The sequence below is a fragment of the Octopus bimaculoides genome, chromosome 2 (assembly GCF_046866305.1).
Source record: "Octopus bimaculoides isolate indiv1 chromosome 2, ASM4686630v1, whole genome shotgun sequence".
NCBI classification, from domain to species: Eukaryota; Metazoa; Mollusca; class Cephalopoda; order Octopoda; family Octopodidae; genus Octopus; species Octopus bimaculoides.
In genome coordinates, this window is record NC_142929.1 from 189,660,182 (window position 1) to 189,677,569 (window position 17,388).

Consider the following 17,388-nt stretch of genomic DNA (forward strand, 5'->3'; position numbering starts at 1 on the left):
GGTGAGGGTGGTGATAATACATGTAGGGGGAAGAGGGGGGTAAACGGAGGCGGAGAAAAAAATTAAGAAAATTATAAAAATCTCACCAAATGAAGTTACTTTATTGTTGGAGAAAAAAGGGGGAGTAGGGGGGAGCGGGAAGACGAGGGAGAGGGGAAGGGTGTGGGGGTAAGGGAGAGGAGGTGGGATGGGAATTTAATTCCTTCTAATAACTGTACATGTATGGTCGGTAGTGACTTTTGTAGTACACAAGTATCACACACACACATCTTAACACACACACACACACACACACACACACACACACCTCAACGCACACAAACACACACATCTCAGCACACACACACAAAACACACATACACCTCAACACACATACACCTCAACACACACACACACACACACCTCAACACACACATCACAACACACACATACACACACCTCAACATACACACACACAGTACACACACACACATCTCAACACACATCTCAACACACACACACCTCAACACACACCTCAACACATACATACCTCAACACACAACACACATATACACCTCAACACACACACCCATCTCAACACACACACCTCAACACACGCACACACAACACACACACACACCTCAATACTCACACACACGCACACACACACACACACACATACAAATGCATACATAAATATATATACTCTACACTTATATACACAAAGCCGGCGCAGGCGTGGCTGTGTGGTAAGGAGTTTGCTTCCCAACCACATGGTTCCGGGTTCATCTTGGGCAAGTGTCTTCCTCTATAGCCTTGGGTTGACCAAACCCTTGTGAGCAGATTTGAAGTACGGAAACTGAAAGAAACCCCTCAAATGTGTATGCGTATCTGTGTGTCTCTGTCCCTCACCATCGCTTGAAAACCGATATTGGATGTTGGTGACGGCTACGTCCCCGTAACTTAGCAGTTCGGCAAAGAAACCGATAGAATAAGTATTTGGGATCGATTGCCCCAGGTTCGACTGAAATTCTTCAAGGCGGTGCCCCAGAATGGTCGCAGTCTAATGACTGAAACAAGTAAAAGATACACATCACAGAACGCGCGTGCGCTTACGCACACGCACGCACGCACGCACGCACACACACACACACACAAGCACGTAAATATACATACGCCCCCACACAAATAAACATATACACACACAAAAATATACATATACTTATAAAAAGTATATGTATATACTCCTCCCACACACTCCCACATATACCCACTTATGCACACACGCACACGCACACACACACACAACACACACACGTTCCCGCTTCCACCAGCACACATACTAACCTTCACACACGCGTCTATACAGATACTGACACACATACACTGTGCGCGCACACACACACACACATTGCTCCCCACCTCACTCCAGCCCACCACACTCATACACACACTCGAACACTAATTCCCATTGTCACACACACACACACACACACACACACATACACATGCATTTCTACTTGTGCACTCACTCATACATCCCCACACGCATACACACACACACGTACACATAGTCCCATGTGCTCACACACACACACACACACACACATCCTCCTCCTCCCCCCATACACTCTCACACACATTTGCACTGCCCCCTCCTCCTTCCTCGTTGAATATAAAACTATCGTCTACATCAGCAGAACGGTCGACAGAAATCTCTTAGACACCAACAATAAATAATGGTGCAGTTGTCTTGTCTAAGACGTTTATTGTGTTTGGATGTGGAAAATATAATTAAATCCATTGGAACACAACAGAACAATAATCTTGCTATCTTCTGCGAAGATGAAGATGTCTTTTACTGCTAAACCGTGTCAAGGAGGGAACTATTTGCATGTGGAAATATGTTACATGGCGGCTTACATGCAAAACATCACAGCAGCGTGACGCGCGCAGACACACACACACACACACACACACACACACACACACACACACACATTGTGTTTTTATATTTGGAACTGCGACCATGCTGGGGCACATTCTCGAAAGGTTTCAGTCGAAGAAATCAACCCCAGTGCTAATTAAAAAAAAAAAAAATTGGTTCTTATTCTATCGGTGTCTTTTGCCAAACCGCTAATTCACGGAAGCGTAAAGAAGCCAACATCGATTATCAAGCACAAAAACACAAAGACACATACTTCCCTCACATGCACAATGGGCTTCCACACAGTTTCCGTCCACCAAATTCACTCACAAGGCATTATTCTCTATGGCTGTGCCCTGAGAACTGCATGGGGTGAACGAAGTGTTGTATGTGTGTCTTTAACTCTGTAAGGTCGCACACGCGGGACACATTTCTCATTACTCTAATGAGGTCTGCCGTCAATATATTGAATTTGGCATTGTCCACGATAGCTGAGTTCCGGTGGATCAGGTATTTGGAGGTCATAGATTTGGCATAGTGTGAATGAAGGATTTGGGTTTTATTATTAATAGTTTCCAGTCGGAGTTCTGTATCTAGTACTGGTAGTCTATGGTTAGGGTGTTTCGTAGGGTAGTCTATCGTGACCTTAATACTGTGATGGATAGAGTTAGCTATTTGCTGGATGCTCTCCATAGTATTAGTTTCTTTTTCTATTTCAAGAGTACTCTCTTGAGGGGGTGCCTTTACCACTACGTTGATATCATCGACATAGTGAGAGCACATGTTCATGAGTATGGAGTTCTGTGCCAGGCGTTCTTTAAGCCTCCTGTCCCACCATACCATGAAAAGGTTGGCTACATCACCGGCGATGCTAACCCCGATGGCCGCCTCCTCATCCTGGGCGTATATTTTGTTGATAAACTTAAACGTGTGGCCTTTTAGGGTAACTCTTATACTAGCTCCTAGTGCATGTGCGATCATTTTCTTTACTTGATATTGGTTTTCGGGGGTCCGTATGGCTCCGGTCCATCCGCTCCATCTCTCTATAGTGGTCTTCCTAGTCATAGATGTAATTGTAGGGGGTCTACCTCTTAAGAGGTAGTCTATAGTATAAGATGTACAGAGGACGGTGCAGAAACAAGACAACAACGTACGAAGGGGAGACAGCACAGAGCATAGGAGAGCGGGTAAATGAGCACTGGAGAGAACTTAAGGAAGAGAAGAGCTCATCGGTTCTATACCAGCACGCCGAGCGGGAATACGGGGGCTCACTCAATAACAAAGAAGTTAAAACCTTGTCCACACATAGAACGGACGCAACGCTTAGACAAATTACGAAAGCTTCACAGATAATAGAAGATAAACCTAGCCTGAATAGGAAACTGGAATGGAACACTAGCACACACACCCCAACACACCACAACCTATGACAGAATAAGATCCCCATAGACTGATAATAATACGAAACTAATACAATAGACAGATGAATAAATGGAATTAAATAATTAAATACATAAACAAAATAAAATAAATCAAATTAAACTAAATTAATATAAAAAAGAAAGAAATGAAAAAGTAGATAAAAACAAATGAAGGGGATACTGATAATGCAGATACCATACACATTCCTACCCACACACATTCACTAAACATAGACACACGGAGGGATATACGCATGCGCAAATAAAGACATACAACAGGAATACAAAATGGCAGATCATTAGGAAGGAGAGAGACACAAAAAAGAAAGAAGAAAGCAAAGGACCACTGATGAGGTCACAGAAGTGTGACGATGGAACCCTGACCGAAATACGATTAATATAAAATAAAGCTGAAGTAAGTGAACACCAAATATATAATGCTTGTGTTTTTATTTGCTCCCCAAATACAACAATATCTGTTTCTTCAACACGAATTCACATCAAGAATCTGGCAAAACGAATATATATATATATATATATATATATATATATATATATATATATATATATATATATATATATATATATATATATATATATATATATATATATATCGTTGCTATTGTGTTAAACTCTCGTATGTCGAAATCTGGCCGAATGGTTTTTTTTTTTTTTTTTTTTCAATATTCAATTTTGCGAGGGCGGCGAGCTGGCAGAAACGTTAGCATGCGGGGCGAAATGCTTAGCAGTATTTCGTCTGTCTTTACGTTCTGAGTTCAAATTCCGCCGAGGTCGACTTTGCCTTTCATCCTTTCGGGATTAATAAATTAAGTACCAGTTGCGTACTGGGGTCGACTGGCCCCTCCCCCCAAATTTCGGGCCTCGTGCCTAGAGTAGAAAAGATTATTAAAAGAGACAAGATGGCTACTGAGATAAGTATTGATTGCCAACCAAGGGTCGAAGTTTCTAAGTGTGTGTGTGTGTAAGTGTGCGGGGAGTTTGTCGATTCCATCGACCCAGTATTCGACATGTTAGAAACAGCAGTCGAGTTTTACTCAAATCACATTCTACACTCTTAAAAAAGATGTGTAAGACTACAGTGGATAATGTACTCTAAGATGCACGATACCTGAAGAAAAAAAAAGAAAAGTAAAAACTAAAAAAGACTATATTGTCGTGTCTGGAACGCTTTTGATCATAGATCTGCTCAGTCAGGTTTGACGTAGGGCTAAGCAACAATGAATGTACAGTAAGGTATGACTGTACTGTGAGAACAGTAGCTATATACACCTGGGAGAAAGTGAGCTATATACACTATATACACCTGAGAGATGGTTAGGTATGCTACACACACCTGAGAGATGGCTAGGTATGTTACACACACCTGAGAGATGAATAGATAAACTACTCTCACCCGAAAAATGACAAGGTAAGCAAAACATACCTTAGAGATGGCTAGGTATGCTATACTCACCTGAGACATGATACCTGAAAGATGGTTAAGTAAGCTACATACACCTGAAGGATGATTAGGTAAACTATATACACCTGAGAGATGACTAGGTAAGCTCCACTCACACGAGAGATGACTAAGCTACAGAAACTCAAAGAAAATGTAAGGGTGGTAATATTTTCGTTAGAATTATTTTACTCCAAAGTCTTCAGAACTCAAAGAAATTAAAATTGAGAGAAAACAAAAAAAAGCAATTTTTTCTTGGCATTTCTTAAATTCATTGTTGTCTTTAACTCGCATTTTTAATTGTTAAGAGGCACACCCTTATATTCGTCCACATATGTATGTTTACATACAGGGATTGGACACAATAATGGAAACACCTAGCATCATAGCATCATAATTTTGAAATATCTATAAAACCGTCAAATGCTTGTTTATTTTTATGTATTTTGATTTATTATTAGTGTTGCTTAATATGTTTTGCCAAAATTGCTGTTTCTTTTCAGATATCATCAGATAAAAGTAATTAAAGTTCATTAAAATGACAGGCCTATCGGACTTTCAAAGAGGTCAAATTGTTGGTGCTCGTATGGCAGGTGCTAGCATAATGAAAACAACCGAAATGTTTGGTGTATCAAGAAGCACTGTCTCGAAAGAAATGACCTCCTCATCAAAACAAAACTCCGGAAGAAAACCCAAACTTTCAGATAGGGACCGTCGGACTCTTACGCGAATTGTTAGAAAGGATCACAAGAGTACAGCTCCCAGAATTACTGCAGAGCTTAATGACCACCTTGAGAAACCAGTTTCCACAAAAACTATTCGCCGGGAAGTCACAAAGCCGGATTTCACGGAAGGGCTGCGATCAGAAAACCACTAATTTCAAAAACAAACGTTGCAAAGCGTTTAGAGTGGAGTAAAAACCTACAGAATTAGTCGCTAGAGCAATGGAAGAATGTCATTTTCTCGGACCACCGGCCGAGTATACGTGTGGAGACAGCCAAAAGAAGCATTTGACCCAGACTGCATTCTTCCAACTGTTAAACATGTAGGAGGATCTGTGATGATCTGATGGACTATATCTTGGAAATTCACCAGCCCAATGGCTGATCAAATTTATCCTATGGTTGCAGAATTGTTTCCGGGGGGAAACGCAATCTTTCAGGATGATAACGCACCAATTCACACAGCTAAAGTTGTTACTGAATGGCTCAAGGAACATTCAAGTGAAGTTGAATATCTTATCTGCCCACCACAGTCCCCAGTTCTCAATATTATTGAACATTTTTGGTGCATTTTAGAAAAAACAAGGAGTCGATATCCTTCCACTATCATCACTACAAAAAGTGGAGACTGTTTTAGCTGAAGAATGGACAAAAATTCCTTTGGAAACCTTTCAAACTTTCTACGAGTCCATACCTCGTAGAATTCAAGCTGTAATTACTACCAAAGGCGATCTTACTCCATATTAAAATAAATTTGCTTGAAATTTTAAGGTGTTTCCATTATTTTTGTCCAACCCTTGTACACACACACACACACACACACACACACACATACACAACATCAGGCGTTATTTTCTTTTCATGATTCTCTCCCCTACACTGTCACCCATCGCTATTACACGCAAACACTCATTCTCACTCGTCCTTTTTCACATTCGCTCATTTATCCAATCATAAAGCCATCACTCATCCACCCAAAGCTCATTCACCCAAAGCTCATTCACCCAAAGCTCATTCACCCAAAGCTCATTCACCCAAAGCTCATTCACCCAAAGCTCATTCACCCAAAGCTCATTCACCCATCCATCTGTCAACACATTTGTTCACTTATGATGCGATAGTTCATTCCTTTACAGAGTTACCTCTCTTGGTATGACGTACTGAAAAATGGCGAAATAAATGTTTCGACCACGAAACCCTGGGTAGCTGTATTTTACAAGACTTGTGAGTTTCATTATAACATTATCTTTACTCTCTTAGCTGATCGAGTGCTATTCTACTTGTTGAGGCCTAACCACATAACACTCAAACACACACGCACACACACACACACACACACACACACACACACACACACACACACACACACACACACACACGCTAAGGGCTTCCTTCAGTTTCACTTTCCGCCTACCAAATTCACTCACAAGGCTTCGAACGTGAAGGGCATCTGCCCAAGATGCCACACAGTAGCACTGAACCCAGAACCTTGTGGTTGAGAAGCAAACTTATCACACACCCACGCCTGCGTCTGTATGATATTAAATTCGAACTGAGAAAAAAATGGCTCCTATTATCGCTGAAGATGGTGTCTCGTCATTTAACCAGACTTTCATTCTCAGAACTGCATTCCTTTTGACCAGTTCTTCCCTCTCCACCTCATATGTTCCCAAAAAATGTAAAAATTCTACCTAAACGTCAAAAGCACTAACATTCTGCAGTATCTTTGGCAATGTTCTGCCAAAGAAGGAATGAAAAAAGCTATGGCCAGTCACCCATCCCTTCCTACACACATCAGACGATCCAACAGACCCACCCATAGACTAAAGCGATCTATCTCCAAGAACATCTACAATGGCGTTATCAATTCTTTTATTGGACGTCATTCAAATGTATTTCTTTAACCTATTTTTTCAACTTGTTGGCCAACTATAATGCTGGAATATATGGTATCCAGCTGAGATCTGGCTTCACTTAACATTAGATTCTTGAGCGAAATAAACATTACATGTGTAGGCAGCATATATATATATATATATATATATATATATATATATATATATATATATATATATATATATATATATATATTTATATATATATTTATGGTGGCGTAGATTTGGTGTAGGTTATCATTTAGTATCCCAAAATATTCTGCACACTAGTATATATATATATATATGTACGTGTGTGTGTGTGTGTGTGTGTGTGTGTGTGTGTGTGTGTGTGTGGTGTGTGTGTTCTTCTTCCAAAAAACACAATACGTTCCTCGCTTCACTGATAAAAAATAGTCCGTTATTGTCTTCCAAGCCGGAACTAAAAGATTATTTTGCAAATAGGGACCCCTTAAAATCTCTAACTCTTTACCGTTATTCAGCAGTTTCTCTTAAAAGCCATCGTAGTTCTTGATGTTATATTTGATGTGTATTAATAGTTACATATTCATCCTTTTGCAAGTTGTTCCTAATTTTCGGCTGGACGCTACAGACAGAGAGTGTTTCTTCAGAGAATGTCGACTCCAGAAACATGAGTTGATGTTTATCTCGAACCCTACTTAATCTAGAACACGTGTTTTTTTTTATAACAAACCCCAATATTGTTCATTTATTGTTTTGAATTCTAGAAAATTCTGTTAATATTCTCAACGTTCCCAACCGTCCCGTTTTATGCTAAAAATATTTATTTCGTTTTGCATGAAATATAAGGATTGCTTTCATAAAAAGTTATACATACGTGCGCGCGCTCACACAGATACAGATTTGCACAAACATGCTTGCGCGCGCACACCCACACACGTTTAGGAGGGAGCCTCAATAGTGTTGCTTGATTTGCTAGAAATAACAACTAAGTGTCCCTGAAATGATATCCCAGCGACTCTAAAAAAGGAGACGTTGAACTTGTTATCTTAGATATACAAAAAGATGACTTATTTGCGTCTGGAACGCTTTTGGTCTTTGCACTGCCTGTCAATGGAAAACTATGGCGCTTTATTAATTGCTCTTGGTTTGGTAGTTCCCTACTACTGTAGTTTAATCTGATGACGTTATCTCTGATAATACTTTTGATGAAGTTTAGATAACATTATTTACATTATTTTCTTTTCGTTTTTCCAATTTCATTTTTTTTCTTTCTTTAGGGTGAAGAAATGGCCGCAGTCAAATGATTGAAGCAAATAAACGAATAAACTCTTGTTTCTATCGTTTTCCTATGAATCTGAACACTTCTGAGTTGTTAAAAAAAAGAATCTTCCGTTGTGTCTGGGGAGAGTCATTCTCTTTTGGTGCCTTATAATTTAACACACACACCGGTAAAATTCCCACTTATTTCTTCTTTATTTTTCTAAAATTTTCGTTGCGTCTTGCAACCTTTTCAATAGTTTTGACTATAAGGTACCAAAAGAGAATGACTCTCCCCAGACACAACAGAATATGCTTCAACACACGAACTCACATAAAGAATCTTGCAAACCAAATCCAAAAACGAAAAAAAAAAAAATCATTCTTCGGAGGCGGATACGATTTCGAGTTCTTGACACTTCGTGGCGTCCATACTTTTTTTCTTAGGTTTGTATCGATGCAAGAAATCGATGTCACAATACTAACACGGCAAACAAGTCCCCCGTTGTAAAAAAATAGCTTTTATCTTTTACCTTCTGCTTTATTCAGTCATTGGACTGCGGCCATGCTGGGGCACCGCCTTGGAGAATTTTTAGTCGAATGAATCGACCCCCACCCCAGTATTTAGTTTTTTAAAACCTAGTACTTTTCTATCGGCCGCTTTTGGCGAACCGCTTGATTACGGAGACGTAAAAACACCAAAACTGGTCGTCAAGCGGTGGTGGGGTACAAAGAAACACATGCACACGTACGCACACATATGCATACATATATGATAGGTTTCTTTCCGTTTCCGTCTACCAAATCCAGTCACAAGGCTTTGGTCGGCTCGAGGCTATAGTAGAAGACACTAGCCGAAGGTGCCACGTTTGGGAAGCAAGTTTCTTTCCACACAGCTGCGTCTGTGCCTATTTGTATAGAGAGAAGCCTGTACATAAACATCTATCCAAACAGACATAGAAACGCACACATTCATTCATGTACGATGTTGGACAGAGCTGAACAGATTTTTATCGGCGCCATCCTTAGAGAAAGGATACAATACATTGTTGTGGGTTAATCCAAGAGTAATTTAATCATTGACAAAAGCTTTGTGGTTATCGATACTCCTTGTTCAAGAAATTAGGTTGGATCAGCTATCATGCTGAAAAGACTTCGCTGTGTGGAAAAATTAATACAATAGATATATCCATCCCCCACTTCTAAAATGACTTTAGAAGCTTGAAAAGAAAATGTCATATGACCAGCTTCAATACTATCGATCTCTAATCGAGTCGCAGTTCATGAAGACATTAACTCTTTCTCTGCTGTCTGCTGCTCGTTTATTGATTTCTGCAAATGTTAGTACAACATTATTATATAACTTAGAAGAATTACGTGTGACAGTCACACATTAGATTCCAGCACTGCAATGTTTCTTTACCACCACCACCATCAAAAGACAAACGAGATTAATCTGTAATATTTAAAAAGTTCGTTAAATTGATAGTGTATTGTTCTGTTGTAAACATTTTATCGTTTATGTTGTAGCCTAAAGTGGTTTCATAAAATTACTTTCTTTTTTTGTCTGTATTCTTTTATCCAATATTAAAATGCATTTTTTCTTTTCTATCCACAACAAAACGAAAATCAATTCTAAATAAAAATTTTCCATGAAATTTGATTGCATTTTGATTTTTATGACCCACTTTGGAGAAAAGGAGATATATAAGAGCAGGCTTGGCTGTGTGGTAAGGAGCTTGCCTCCCAACAACATGGTCCTGGTTTCAGTCCCACTGCATGGGCAAGTGTCTTATAGCCTCGGGTCGACCAAAGCCTTGTGATTGGATTTGGTAGATGGAAACTGAAAGAAACCCGTCGTCTGTCTGTCTGTTTGTGTGTCTTTGTCCCCACCACCACTTGTTGGTATATTAACGTCCCCGTAACTTAGCAGTTCGGCAAAAAAGACCGATAGAATAGGCACCATGCTTTAAAAAACACGAGTACTGAGGGTCGATTCGTTTGACTAGAAATTCTTCAAAGCGGTGCCCCAGCATGGCCGCATTTTAATGACTGAAACAAGTAAAAGAGTAAATGAATATTTTGAAGAACTGAAGGAAGGTTCCATCAAACTGTAATAGTCTTTGATAGATAAATTTGCTGGTACGAAATGGTGAATCAGTATTATAGAACTTCCTTGACGAAACTGGTCGGATTGAAGAATCTAGTTTTAGAATTTTTTGACCATAGTGTTACTTGGTTGTGTCTTGTAAGGCTTTCTGTAGGCACCCCCCCCCCCCCAAAAAAACAAAGTGTGTAATATGCAACACAGGCAGTAAACAAAAATAAAATAGAATAAAGTGGTGACATTTAGTAGAGATGACCCGGAAGTTGTTGCACTTCAATTACTATCGCAAACAGCAGTAGCTTTCTTCAGATGAATACACGTCGTTGATTGGTTGAAATTACCCAAATACGACAACTTTAACACGAAATAACTTACAAAATACGAAATTTTGTCAAAAAGGTTGAAAGTAAACGGTATTCAACGTGAGAAATTACACCAGTATACGATGTTTCAAACTGTTTTGTTCATTTTCTGTTGTAAAAGAAAACAGGTGTGACTGTATTATTTATTTCGATGATCAAGGTGGTGAGATGGCAGAATCGTTAGAACGCCGCACAAAATGCTTAGTGGCATTTCATCCATCTTTACGTTCTGAGATCAAATGCTACCGAGATTAACTTTATCTTTCATACTTTTGGGGTCGATAAAATATGTAGCAATTGCGCACTGGGGGTCGATGTAATCGATTAGCCCCTCCCCACAAATTTCAGACCTTGTACCAAGAGTAGAAAGGAATATATTTGATTTAAAAGAAAAATATTTAGTAATGATATTTCGTATATGTAGTAATATCAGTTTCACATTTTGGCACAAGGCCAGCAAATTCAGAGAAGGGGTGAATCGATAACATAAACCCCCAGTGCTCAGCTGGTACTTAATTTATCGACCCCGAAAAGATAAAAGACAAAGTCAACCTCGGTGGTATTTGAACTCAGAAAAAATGCTTAGTATTTAGAGGCGTTTCTTTTGATGTTAAGTCGGATGAAATACCGCGAAGCATTTTCTCCGGCGCGCTAACGATTTTGCCAGCTCGCTGGGCTTAGTATATGTAGTAATATCAAGAGTGAAGACGCGTGGTCTAGTGATTAAGGTGTTTGGCTCACAATCACGAGTCGTGGGTTCGATTCTTTGACCAGGCAGCTCGTCGTGTCCTCGACGAATCCACTTTACTTCCGGTTGCGTCATTTTATTCAGAAAACGAGTGCCATTCTAGCTCTGGTTATATCCTCGATATTCAGCTGGGTCAAGGATGAGAAGGAAAAAGAGGTGTCTGTGTCTGCTCGCGACCATGGAAGCACCTAAAGACAATCAGTGGAAATGTGATAGAAATTACCAGGTCATACTCGCTTGCCCGTGACGGTTATACATCAATAATAATAATAATAATAATAATAATAATAATAATAATAATGATAACAATAATAATAATAATATGTGTATTAACCTATATATTTTTCTCTCGAGTATTTAGCTCTAAAAATATAGCAGTTTTGTCTGTCTTCTTTGCATCTAGATGCAACTCTGAGACACAATTGAAATGAGATAATCGTTAAGAAGCATCTGGAACCGATTACCAACTCTTCAAAGTGCTAAATACCTAACTATTCTCGGTTCTATTTCAGTGACACTTTCAATATTTGTCTTCAGTAGAAAGAATTCTTACAATTGTTACAGAACAACAAAGCTGCCGTATTCTCTTCCACTGCACTTCTTGTCTCCCGACATGCTTATCGACAGTGACGTCATCTACGGCATGACGTCAGCCAACAAATGGTCAACTATAAAAAGCAATAAACGCAGTCATTAACTTTCTTCTGTTGTAACCGATCTCCCCCAATTCTTCAATAATTCCCTAGAATCCCTAGTCTGGTGGATACTATTTTTTTTTTTTTTTGAAAATTACTATTTTAAAAATCTCACAACGTGAGATATTCAGCAACAGTACTTTGGAATAAAGCTTGTTTGCCAACCTAACATGGCAGTCCTGGTTTAGGACGAATGTTCCTGTAATTTAGCCCCAGGAGACATCATCTCCAGCTGGCTATACGACACGATCTGTGTCCTTATATTTTCGAACAAGGGAATCTAGCACCCCCACTCAGTTCAAAACAATATCTGTGTATCGCGATTTCTGGGTTATTTCTCTTCATCAGCACGTTGTGAGATTTTAAAAATAGTAATTTTCTAATTTATAAATCAGTGACTAGTTGTCACTTTCTAAACTATATATTTCGAACGGGAATATGGCAGCGCCACCTCTAGCCGAGCAATTATTCTGTCATGTCTGTGAATATATTCCTTCTTAGCCAGGACTGGGCAGCCAGAGATAATATGATTTATCGTTTCTTGTCCATCGCCACATATTCTGCAGTTACTTGTTATGTTTCTTTTCATTACGTGTTTTTGGTAATTTCTGGTGGGAAGGATTTGATCTTGTGCTGTAATTAAAATCCTTCAGTCTCTGCTTCTCAGCCGTCGTTGAGATTTTGTTTTGTCTATTCTTTTGCGTTTAGTTTAATCCCATATTTGCCACGAAGGAGCTTTTCTTGCCATCATTTTTATCATGATTCTTTGCTGTTCCAGTTTTAGTTTGGATTTCATTTGTTTTATAGCTTTTGTTGTTTCTTCTTCTTCTTCGTATTTGTTAGGTAGATTGATTTCTTGTTTGTATTTGTCAGCTTCCTTAAAGACTGAAAACAGTTTTTGTTTCGTTCGTGTTTTGTGGTTATCTGTATTAGTTTTCCTTGTAGGTATTTCTGTAGTCCTGTCGTTGTTATTTTGTAATAGTTCTCTAGCTGTATAAGGCTTCTACCACCTTCGATACGTTGTATATATAACCTTTCCATGTCAGATTTTAGGTGGTGCATCCTAAATCCTGTGATTGATTTTATTGTTTTCCTGTCTATTTTGATTAGTTCGTTTAGAGTCCACTTAAGAATATTGTAACTGTAACTTATAACTGGGACGGCTAAAGTGTTGATACTTATTATCTTGTTTTTCGCTTTGATCTCTGTTTTCAGTATTGATCTAACTCGTCTATAGTATTCTTTTTTTTATTTTCTCTTTCACTTGTGTGTTGGATCGTATCTGGTTCATTGATTCCTAAGTATTTGTATGTGTGACTTTGGTCTAATTCTCTTCTTTCATTGGCTTTATCTAGTGTGATGTTGCTTCTCTTAACTAGTTTTCCTCTTTTCAAGGTTGCTTTGGCACAGTTTTCTAAGCCAACTTTCATGTTTATTTCTTTGGTAAATCCATGTAGTGTTTGTAGTAATGTTTCCAGCTGTTTATCATTTGTAGCATACAGTTTTAAATCATCCATATACAAGAGATGGCTGATTGTTTTGCCGCAACAGTTGTATCAAAATCCAGTTCTGTTTAGCATGTCAAATAAAGGCGTCCAGTGCCAAACAGAAAAGGAGTGAAGAGAGCGTGTCTCCCTGGAATATTCCTCTGCTAATGGGGAGGGCTTTGGTTTTTATGAGCCCCTCTTTTGTCTGGAGCTGTAGCACAGTCTGCCATTTATTCATGGAATGTTTTATACATTTTATGGTTGTTGGAACTACCTTGTTCATGGCTAGTGTTTCTAGGATCCATGTGTAGGGAATACTATCAAAAGCCTTTCAGTAATTGATCCAGGCCATACTTAGACTCTTCTTCTTTCTGCGGCTGTCTTCAGTTATGGCTTTATTGATCAATGGCTGATCTTTACAGCCGTATGAGCCCCTGCAGCATCCCTTCTGCTCGTCTGGAAGCAAGTTGTCTTCTTCCAGATGTTTGTCCATTCTCTGCGATATTATTGCAGTAAAGGCTTGTTATTATTATTGTCTTTGCACAGCTTCTAACGCTGGAGATGTATTCTGGTGTCAGCTGTTCACTACCAGTATTTTTCGAGCACCTTCCGGAGTATTCGAGCGGTTCCAAGCAGTGCTGTTTTCTGCAAGTGCTCCATCCTTATTGCGGCCCCTATTTGTTCCACGTACTTCTCGAGATTTTTGCTCACTGTTCCCAGGGTTCCGACAATTATTGGTACTACTTCATCGGCCATTACTGCTTATTATTATTGTTATTGTTATTGTTATTATTATTATTATTATTATTATTATTATTATTATTATTACTATTATTATTATTATTGAGTGAGAGAGCAGTGCATGCCATGAAAGTGACACTGGGATAAATATACGAAGCCCAAAATACCCATCATGACTACCCGTCTGATAAGGGTACACCATTGTTTAACGATGTTGAGCAAAATACCCATGTTTCCAGAGGTGAATTATTCAAACCCCCAAAAGTCCCTTCTTCTTCTTCTTCTTCTTCTTCTTCTTCTTCTTCTTCTTCTTCTTATTATTATTATTATTATTATTATTATTATTATTATTATTAATAATAATAATATTATTATTATTATTATTATTATTATTAAGTCATTTTTCATTCTGAATATTTTTACATGAGATGCAGCACGGAATTTTGTCAGTTTCCGTCTACCAGCTCCACTCACAAAGCCTTGATAGGTCTGAGGCTATAGAAGAAGACACTTGCCCAAGGTACCATGCCGTGGGACTGAACCCGGAGCCATGTGGTTGGGAAGCAAACTTCTTACCACACAGTGACGCCCACGCCGTATGTCGATAAAAGAGAGAGACAATAAGCGTAATTCAGATTAAATGGTCACTTTTTGCTGTTTATTTTCAGATTTAAAAAAATTCATTTCAGGTTTTAAAATATTTAAAACCTTTGGTTGAGCAAAAGTTTTGTTTGCGTAAACTGAGATAAACTCTACAACAGTGTTCCCTCTTCTTTACATCATGTTTACAGACAGAAAAAGGGCGACAAGTGATGTCTGCTTTAATATGTCTTCAAGGAGAAAACATCCAGAATGTTCTCTTCTGTTTATGTCGTCCATCTTGATATCAGTGAAACAAATATTTCAAAAAGAAAAATATTTGCTGTCTGGAGATCAGAAACTTAGATTGTATCCGTCATTAAATGGAACGATAAACAGGTTATTTTCTTTTTAAATCCCAATGAGTTATAGGCAACAATGGCGAACTTCCATTAGTTTCTGTGAATATGATCCTACGGAGGAAGTCTTGTTCGGTGACTGATTGACATTTAGTTAAACCAGGGGTGAAAAGTATGTGTTATTGATAGAAAATCAATCGATTCCTGCTTTTTTCAAACCTACTAGGTTAGAAAATGGTCTGGAAGAATAGAACATAAGAATTATTAAACTGACCACGACAACGAAACGGAAATCAAGATAAGAAAACCGCGTTGGCATTATATTCAGATGTTCCATCTGATTACAATGGCAGCATGACACCATGTTTCGTGGTACTTGAGGAGGAAATAGTTTCTGGTCCAGAGATTTCGTAAATAAAATCCACGAAGAGACTTAATCTCCTCTTTTGTTGGAAACCCCATCAAAAGGGAGATAAGTGTGTCATGGTGCAGAAAACAGGATAAAAACGACTCGTTTAATAACTTAATGGCAGTGTCTGGGATTCTTAAACAAGTTTGATTGATGAAGATGAAGTCAGCGTTTGTAGAAAGATTCCTCACATGCAGATCTGCAGAATAAGCTAAAGATGATAATTAACTGAACAATGTTAATGAGCAATTTCAAACACACACGGTGATTAATTGATTTTCCCTTTGGTCGTATGGCAAATAGACGTCACAGGAAATAGGTAAGCAATACTATTAACCATTCAATGGATGCGGATCCATAAACTACTTTTCGATGACACAGATCAATGAGGATACAATATGTGACCCAATGTATCTAACAGGTCGATCTTAGTCTGATAAAATTAAACTGTATCGTCTTACCGAGAAAGGTGAGAAGAGAATGTATCATCTGTTGTCTCTGGTTGTGGCTTATTCCAGAATATTTACAGGTATGGTAAGAACTGTCTGTCTGTACCTACCTACCTACCTACCTACCTACCTACCTACCTACCTATCTATCTATCTATCTATCTATCTTTATCTCTCTCTCTCTCTCTCTCTCTCTCTCTCTCTATCTATCTATCTATCTATCTCTGTCTGTCTGCCTGTCTGTCTGTCAATCTATCTATCTATCTATCTATCTATCTATCTATCTATCTATCTATCTGTCTGTCTGTCTGTCTGTCTGTCTGTCTATTTATCTATCTATCTATCTATCTATCTATCTATCTATCTATCTATCTATCTATCTATCTCCGTCCCGCAAGTCTAATCGACTAGAGTTGGTCTGAGATTAAACAGCAACAACAACAATAAGCAGTCACAATAAACAACCATCGAATCTCTTATTTAATGTACATAATGCAGTGGTAGATCAGTGCTCCGCAACCGGTACGCCGCGGCACCTTGGTGTGCCACAGAACGATGCTAGGTGTCCCTATGCTTTTAGTTATAATTTTAGTTCAGGTGTGCCGGTGAATTTTGAAAAGAATACAAGTGTGCCGCAAGTGGAAAAAGGTTGCGGAGCATTGTGGTAGATAAACCCATTATCTTCTTTGTATTGAGAGATGGGATACGGTTTCAATATCCAAAGATGACATCTAGACTTCACTAAACCTTTCTCAAGATACATTTTGCGTTAGCAATGAGCATGATTTAACGAGATCAATGTTTGAAAAAGCAATTTATAATTGACGA

General features: G+C 38.7%; 2 long non-coding RNA genes across 4 annotated transcripts in view; both read right to left on the reverse strand.

Annotated features, from left to right (window-relative positions):
* Nucleotides 1-17,388, reverse strand: part of LOC106872933 (uncharacterized) — a 241,084-nt gene that overhangs the window by 217,286 nt on the left and 6,410 nt on the right. The gene's annotated exons all lie outside the window — the stretch shown is intronic.
* LOC149137316 (uncharacterized) overlaps nt 11,173-17,388 on the reverse strand; it is a 7,168-nt gene continuing 952 nt past the window's right edge. Inside the window, exons 1-2 of the long non-coding RNA XR_016240856.1 lie at nt 12,176-17,388; nt 11,173-12,029 (exon numbers count right to left, since the gene is read on the reverse strand). The exon at nt 12,176-17,388 is cut by the window's right edge and continues 952 nt beyond it. This is a non-coding gene — a long non-coding RNA (uncharacterized LOC149137316). The remainder of the gene's footprint in view (nt 12,030-12,175) is intronic.